We start from the raw sequence: 9,186 nt of genomic DNA, 5'->3' as shown, positions 1-9,186 counted from the left end.
AGAGTCAATATATTTACAGCGTGTGTGTCGGGCATGCAAAGATAGATTCCATAGAGCATGCACATGAGCAAAAACACATGGGGGCTGGCTGTGTGCTGATATGAAACAACCCACAATTCAGATGCACATTGAGAGGAAGCCATAGGCCAAGGGTCTTTAGGGAATGTCTGCACTGCAGCCGGGAACATGTCTCCCAGCCTAGGGAGGGAGAGAGGGACGGACGCACGCACGCACGCACACATATACACACACACACACGTTACAGCGCTAAAAATAGCCACGTGGGTGTTGCGGCATGGGCAGCAACACAGGTTAGCCACCCATGCCACTGCCTATGTTTGTCTACAGTGCTTAATTTGTAATGAAAGAGGTGCCGGTGCTCCAGCCATTTTTTTACATTCATAACTGATGCAGCAAGCCCAGAGGCGCCGGGGCTCTGAACCGCCAGGCCCGGAGGCGCCGGGGCTCTGAACCACCAGGCCCTGGCACAAATGAAGCACTGTCTGTCTACCTGGGCTGGGAGGCATGCTCCCAAGTGCAGTGAGTCCTCTGAGAACAGCTAATCTAGGGGAAGTTTTAATGGGAATTGGTTAAAAATTGACTAGGGCATCTCGTCTTCTATTGTTTTAGAGGCACACTGTGGAGGGAGAACTGTCAGCCCTTCAGAATAAGCATTTGATTCAATGTGAGGAAAAGACTTGATTTTTAACTCCATGCCATGCAGTAAGAGCTATAACAGTGGCATATTTATCACAACGTTTTGTACTCGGTACCGCACATTTCATGGGGGAAAATGAATAAGCCCAAAATCACAAAGCCCTTGCAATTTGTTAAACCTTGCAACGTCGTCCCTGCAAGGGAAGCGGGGCGATTCCTGCGTCACTGATAGAGAAACTGAAGCACAGAGCAGCAGTTTGAGTTCAGGGATTTCCCAAGAGCACACTGCCGCTGACTGGCAGAGGCCACAGAACCCGGGAGTCTGTTGCCAGCTCTTGCAGTTTTATCACGAGTCTTATCATGCGCTATTTGAATGTTTCAGAGATGGGCATGGGGGTGGTTTTACACTTAAAGCCCCAACTACTGGAGTTGTAGGATTATGTGAGAATCTTGGCTTTTTTCTCTTTTAAAGGAGTTTCTAGTGTTCATGGCTATGGAGAAAAAGATGAAAATGTGACTGCTTCAAGCTCAAACACCCCCCCCCCCCAACATTTCTGATATTTTAACAAAACCTCATGATGTTTATGATGGGGGGGCGGATGACTGGTGGTTTTTGAACACATGAGATGGGCAATACTGCCACTAACTGCGAATCATCACTCATTCACACTTCAGCACATGATCTCCCCCCACGCCTTCCAAACAACCGACTCTTCCATCTACCCACTCTGGGTAGTGAATTTGTGCCTCAACGTGGTGATCTGTCCCGTTTTCACTAACTCTGCAAATAGGAAACCTCTAAAGTTGTTGACTGCATCCTGGCCAGGTTAAATTGACTGTGTCTAAAACCCTCCAGCTCTCCTAGGCATGGCTGACCTGAAATTCTATGAGGCTCTCTGCCGTTTGCGCGCCATGAAGCCTTGTAACCGTATTCTTACTGAGGGGGAAATAAGAATTTTGGCTTCCAAGTGATTTATGCAGAACCTAATGACCATCACAGTTTATTGCGGTAAATTAGAAACGTTTTTGCACAGCCCCTCCTGTGAAACACGCAGCAGGAGGTGGGTGATTTCAGAAGAGCAAAGGAAAACAACAGTTCATGCCTTTGCCACTTTGAGACCCAAACACACAGCAGCCATCTAAGGTGGGGTGGCCAGACGTACGGACTCTCCGAGCCGCATACGACCATCTTCAGAAGTTCGATAGTCTGGACTCGGGGCTTCAGCCCTGCTCCTGCTGAAGTCCTGAGCCCCGGCAGGCGCAACCTGTGGGGCTGAAGCCCCGACACGCCCCTGCCAGGCAGAAGCCCCTATCCCATCACCCTGCTGCAAGGCAGAGGTCCCGAGCTTCCCCCCTCAAGTCTAGTAGGTGGAGAATGGGTGGGGGGGGGGCTGGAGGGCTCCACAAGCCGCACTTTAACTGCAAAAGAGCCGCATGCGGTTCGTGAGCCGCAGTTTGGCCACCCCTGATCTAAGCCCTTGTCTACGCTCGCAGCAGCGTGTCGGGCGCACACAGCTTCACGCTGCAGCGAAAGGCAGGCTGGTCCACACTCACAGCGGTGTGGAGCTGCATACAGCAGTGAAAGGCTGAGGCCCAGGTTCCCAAGGGGGAGCTGCCAGAGCCTTTCCCCACTGCCTCCCCCTTGCCAGAGCCTCCCGCCAGTGCCGGAGCCTTTCACTGCAGTGAGGGAAGGCTCCGGCAGCAGAGGTAGGTAGACACTAATAGCAGTGTCGACATGGGAGAGAGCTGTGTAGAGTTTACGCCCTTGGGTTCAGGTGTGTAGTGCCCCCTACTCGCCTCAGCCGTGCCTCACCGGCTACATCTATCTGTGCTACCTGACACGCACGGCCTGTACTGTACGCGCCACCACAAGTCTAGACGTACCCTAAATCGCCTCATTGATACCTACATCCAGCAGTGATGTCTTGATTCCCAACCCCAGGGAGAGGAAGGAGAGCAGCAAAGGATGCAGCAAATTATGTTTCTCTTGCCTTCCCCTCATGCTGGTTAGCAACAGGATGTGCCGTGACCAATGGGATGAACTGACCAGCAGCCTTTCTATTCTTTGTCTGAAGCATCAGACCACACATCAGAGCACCAGGTTGAAACCATTAGCACTACATTAACCAGAACACACGGATTCCACATTCAAAATGGCAGTTTGACAAGCGCCTCCACTGACATCTGTGGTACAGTGCTAGGGGGTGACTTGGGGTGCTCTCCTCTCTATCGAGTTTGAGGTAGGTTTTAAAATCAACTTTAGTTTGATGGTGGGCAAGTCAGCCCTCAACTTGTTCCCCAAGGTGTTAATTTGATTGAACGTTGGAGTGAACATTTTATGAGCAAAATGAATTGGAAATGTTGCAAGTCATTCCCTTTCTATGAGATCAACTCAAGCTAGGTGACATTTTTTGATCCCGATTAAATTTGCCAAAAAATGAGTTTCAGGGAAACCAAAACTATTTGTGAATTTGGTGAAGAGTTCCAGCTGAATAAAAAAAAGAATTAAGGAAAAAAATATCAAAGCGAGACGTTTGGACATTTTCAAAACAAGACATTGAATTATTGTGAAACAATGTTTCATTTCTAAATTTAGCTAGATGTTTAAAAAAAATCAAAAGGGTAAAAAACCGTAATGAAGTGACCCTCACCACTCAAAAAGGAGGTTTGAACAAAATGTTTTGTTTGCTCTGAAATGAAATTTTTCAGTTTGGTGAGAAAAACATTTTCAGTTTTCCTTCAAAACAAAGCAATTGCCCCCTCCGCCAGATTTTTTTTGTTTTGGCCACCAAATTAAAAAAAAAAAATCAATTATTTGCCCAGCTCTGCTTACAACACCCACCTCGTCACTTTCACAGCCACCGTGCTAACAGCGGGCACACCTGGCCTAGTCTCAGTGCATCTAGTCTTACCAGTGGGTCAAGCCAAGAGATGGCATCTGCTTCTGTAGTATGACTGGCTTCATACCAAGTTTACCGGGTGGGCAGGGGAGCACCTGTGTGCCAGATGCTTAACATTTTGGGGGCGGGGAAGTTAGATACAAAGATCAATCTCACAAGCAAAGGCCAATTAATCTCTTTGCAAAGGAGCCTTCCTGAAGGGGAGATACGTGCGTGTGTGTGCGCGTGTGTGTGTACATGTTTATAGAGGCATGTAATGCACACACAATGGGATTTATGGCCATGTTTTCCTATGTGGGGCATAGGCAAGGCAGGAAGTGAAAAAGTCTCAGTGTCCTCATAGGTGCTGGAACTAGAGGTGCAGGGGGTGCTGCGGCACCCCTTGGATTGAAGTGGTTTCCATTATATCCAGAGTTTGCAGTTTGGTGCAATGGCTCTCAGCACCCCCACTATACAAATTGTTCCAGCGCCCCTGGTGTCCCTAGCACCTGACATGGGCATGCACTAGCCTGAGCCCACACAAACACAACACACGTTGCATTCTGCAATATTCCAGTACACTCATTCATTGATTACTTTAGCATTTGGGCCAGTGAGCGCCTTAGCTACTAATGGTTGCAATCAAGACTTATCCACCAGCTGTTGAAGTTTCTTCCTCACTCACTCATTTATTTACTCATTTAAGGAACCAAAACAAACCCCAAACGCGCCCACGGATCCCAGCGAATAGGCAACACCTGGAGTTTTCCCACCTTCGAGCCATTTCTGAACAATTCTAGTCTCTTCTAGACAGGTTCTTATAACCACTCATCACCGCAGCATCGGAGCGCCTTCCAGCTGTGCGTTAAACGAACTCCTCCACTGCTCCACGTTCGACTGTCAATGAGCTTCTTGCACGTGGGAGGGAAAAACTGTGAGGCTGCAATGGAGCTCCAAGCACAGCCTTCACACCCCTCGAAAGCTCAGAAATCAGCCATGCTGCATAAACCTTCTTGTTTACAGCAGAGAAAAGAGCCCCTGTATATATACCGGCCCATGGTACCAGCCCCGGCTCTGCCCGTCTCAGCTTTGACAGCAGTTTTATTCTCTCTTTATTGGATCTATCACCTCTCTTTATCTGGAAAAACTCAAGGTACGAGGAGTCAAGTTTTATGGCTACTGAGATATTACAAACATGTCTAACACATGTGGAAATGAAGCACTGAAGGACCACATGAAACAATAAGGAAAGAAAGAGAGAGTGTGTCATACACACACGAGAGAAAGATTATGGGTGGAAATAAATCTCAGCCTTCCTGCAGCCATATCCTCTAACTCTTAGCTTAAGGGTCAAGAGGTCGACGCCAGCTCATCATTTTTCTCCCTTTATTTTTTAAGTGCTGGCATTAGCACACCTCCCGTTTATCTGCCATGACCCAGGCAATGTCTGCTGCCTATACAGAGCCGTTACAGCATCCCAACATCGGTTGGATTTACACACGCACCCTTGACCACATTGCCCCCTTGAAAGCATGCAGCTTTTGACTAGCCGCAGGAGAGGAAGGAAAGGAGAAAAACCAATAGTGCTCTAACCAACCACAGGACTCTTTCCAGCATGCTCATTCTGCCACCTTTCTTTATATTCATTTTAGAAGGGAACCTCAGTGGTGCAAGTACGGCGGTCCAGTACGCCATACCAGGAAGATATTTATAGCCGGTACTCCCTACGGGAAAGACACAGGAGGTGCAGAACGTGGGGCCGGCAGCAGCTCCTCCAGCGTAGCTGTGTACTGCCCCCAGCCCCGCTCCCAGCCCTTCCATGCAGTTGCGTCTCCTGTCTGGGGTGTGTACAGCAGCCCCACCGGAGGACAGGGCTGGGGCAGGGCTGGGGGTGGTACAGCCACGCCGGAGGAGCTGCTGGTGTGTGGCCGCCCAGTGTGGGGCCGCCCGGAGGAGCTGCTGGCATGGGGCCCCACATTCTGCTCCTTTCACTGCTGCGGTTCTGGAGAGCCCTGCAGTTCAGAAGCCTCCGGTGCAGTGGGAGGAGGATGGAGCCCTCCTCCCTCTTCCCCAGGTAACGTGGGATGGGGAGGGGACGAGGAGAGCACGGGGACCACGGGCAGGGAGGAGTCACATCAGGGGTCACGTGGGGAGGTAACGTGCCCCCCCCTTTAGCTGGTGCCCCCCCCCTTTGTGTCCCTCCCTTGTGTGCAGCATACCGGTAAGAAATGAATGCTGCTTGCACCACTGGAACCTCTCCAAGTCACTTTAACAAAGTCACTTTATTAAAAGGATCACGTGCATCTGGCAGAGATGTGAGTTTCATTTGAGCACAAGGCTCCAGTGGAGAGGCACATGGGAGGATGGTTTCTGGGTTGCTCTGAAAAGAAACATTCATTCGCAGTTGTGATCCTGACAATCAGCAAAACAAAACCAGCGGCCTGAGCTATCCTCCTTCAGGATTGTTATAATCACTAAATACCTTCGCAATACTCAGAATACACTGCATGTCAGCCTCTTTCCCTGGGTGTATTTCTCCCCTCTCTGGTAATGAACTACCAGATGTCAGCTACCACACACAGATGCATTATTTCACAGTTTCTGCATGAAGTTGGGAATCAAGAACTTCTGAATTCTAATACCAGCTCACCCCCCATTCTGGCAGCCTTTAGCAAATCCCTTAACCTCAGTGGCTCAGTTTCCCCACCTGTAAAACAGGGATAATACTCGCAAAGTCAGAATTTATTAAATAACATCTGTAAAGCATTTTGAACATAAAAGAGAGCTATTATTCAAATACTATTCCATAGCCAGGTTCTCAGGGCAAAACACTCTAGAAGGTATCATAGAATCATAGAATATCAGGGTTGGAAGGGACCTCAGGAGGTCATCTAGTCCAACCCCCTGCTCAAAGCAGGACCAATCCCCAGACAGATTTTTACCCCAGTTCCCTAAGTGGCCCCCTCAAGGATTGAACTCACAACCCTGGGTTTAGCAGGCCAATGCTCAAACCACTGAGCTATCCCTCCCCCCCGAAGTAGTTTTGCCTTGGCTCTATATCCAGAGACAACAGCTGCATGATTTGTTAACTCTCACAATTTCTTTGTGATCCTTGCAATACTGGCTGCTTTCCTTAAAGCCCCAGCTCCTGGAGTCAGGTGGCTAAATCAGAATATTAACTTCTATTTCAAAGGAGTAAGTTTGCAGCCTTCATCGTTGCGGAGAAACGCATGAGACGTGGACCCAAGTGAGTACTACAGGTCCAAAAGTCAAATGGCCCCACATTTGTTCATTAAAATCTCATGATCTTGAAACCAATCTCACAATTTTGAATGTTTCACGTTGGCAACACAAACCAAGGAAGAACAACCTCAAGGTAAACATCCTTCCACTGCAGGCTCAGTCTGACCATTCACCTTGCTTTGTATTTTCACATGTGTGTAATGTGACCTCACGGCTGAGCTCTGGTAGAGGGGCAGGTCTGGAAACTCCCAGAAGCTATCAAAGACCCTGAATGACAGCAGGTCAGCGCACCATGCAATCTGGTTTTATACAATGTCCGTAGTAGGTGTTAGCACCAAACTCATTGCAGAGAAAGCTATGAGATAGAGATGGACAGAAGAATTCTAAATGTAAACTGAGAGCACTTAACTCAAAAAGCTTTGGGGGAGGATAGGATTGCGTTCCATAAACCTGTATTAACAAGCACTCCCTGGATACATTTTTCAAAACCACTTAAGTCTCATTTTCAAAAGTGATTTGGGCACTTAGCAGCTGAAGGCTCATTGGTAATCAATGGGACTTGGGCGCCTAAATCTCTTTTGAAAATGGGACTTGGGTGCTTTTGAGAAAAATACCCACTGTCACCAAATCTTCCCTTTTGTCCCTCCCCAGCCCCCACAAAAATATTATGGAAAGTTACATAGAGACAAGACAATGAGGAGGCTGAGATTTGAGGAACAAAAAGCAGAATTTGGGGGATGGAACAAGACAACAGAGAATCTAAGCAGAGATGAAGAGTGTAACGTTAAATTGAATTCAGAGATGGACTCGAATGCAGCCGAGGGAAGATGGGGGAAAGTGGAAATGAAGCCAAGGAGGACTGGGAGGAGGGAGGAGAGCAGTTAGGAAGCCCATAGACTCTATCTGCAGTAGCCTTTTCAGGGAAATTTCCCATCATTGCATAATCACATGTGCATCTTCTCCAGTGGTAGCAATGGTGGGATCGTTAGTGTAGACAAGGCACAGGTATTTTTACCACCTTGGCATCTAAGGATAATCCCTGGCACTTTCTTTTTACAAAATGGGAAATATTTAATGACAAACAATTAAACAACAACAATTGAAGCTATTGTTGGTGAGCCCGATCTCCTAAAACCTCTAGAATTAACCACAAGGAGTGGAAGCTCTGCTGCTTCCATTTATGGAAAGCTATCAAGCAACGAGTGTCCCAAAACGAACCTGCTGGAAGACTAGGAAAGGGATTGGAAATATTGCAGTGACAGAAGTGTATGTGCTATGCTTAAAGATGCATCGATTCCGAGGCCAGAAAAGACCACTGTGAGCATCTAGCCAAATGGATTCCCCTGAATTAATTCCTGCTTCAAGTGCAATAGCTGTGATTGAACTAGAGCACAGCTTATAGAAAAACATCCAGTCTTGATCCAAATATTTCCAGGGATTGAGAATCCACCACAAAACCAGCATTTAAGCTTGGCCAAAAGAAAATATGTATCGTTCTAGCCCATGGGATACTAATGAATGTGAGAAACGGTAATTAGGACTGGAGCTGTGGACGAAGATCCATAGCACATTTATGACATATGGTACGACAGTGTTCAAAATGTTCACTAATTCTGGGGGGGGGGTTAACCACCAGTAAAATATTAATATGAACACATCAATAAGGATCTAAAAACTGCTTATTCAGGGGAGCCTCATAATCTGCTGATTATAAGACCCACAAAAGTTTGCTGCTCAGAGCAAGTTAAGCAGTTTACCAGCTTATACGGCAAAGGGTGGAAACACTATTCTGTAACATCTGAAGTTCTCAATAGGTTGTTCAGACAGATCTGGCTACTTTGCATAGGGTAACTTTCAGTTCGAATAAGGAGTCTAAGGAGATGTGATCCAGCCTGCTAAAGATCTCGGATTAACACACTTGCTGTACATTTTATCGTACCACTAGGCCTCAGTACACACCCCAGAGTTAAGGATGCAAATCACTTTCCATTATGGGCTCACTTAAATTGAGGTTGATCCTTAGGTGACTTAGGAGGGTGTAAACCAAGCAGCAGGGCAAATGCTCACCCCAAATGAGTTTTGCCCTCTCTCAATTCAAAAGGCAGAAGCGGCCCTAATGAAGCCCATTTGAGAATCAGCATGCGAGACATGAAAACGTGTAAATCGAGATCCACCCCTTTCCTCTCGCGTGGCCATTTCAATATGGATTAACCTCTGTCGCACACCGAGGGAGAGAGAAAATCTGCACAGTTCCTTTAAAACACAGGCTGGCACATGCCCACTGCAGGCCAGTTTTCTGTAGCCAGAGTGGAGGAGAATGACACCTGTTATCCTATGGCTCAGGTGTTCCCCCATCATAAACATCAAGATGTCAGACCTTAATGGAGCCACTTATCTTCCCCAGCCC

Source organism: Terrapene carolina, unplaced genomic scaffold (genome assembly GCF_002925995.2).
Source record: "Terrapene carolina triunguis isolate 2854851 unplaced genomic scaffold, T_m_triunguis-2.0 Scaffold238, whole genome shotgun sequence".
Taxonomy (NCBI): domain Eukaryota; kingdom Metazoa; phylum Chordata; order Testudines; family Emydidae; genus Terrapene; species Terrapene triunguis.
Note: the sequence above shows the minus strand (reverse complement) of the source record.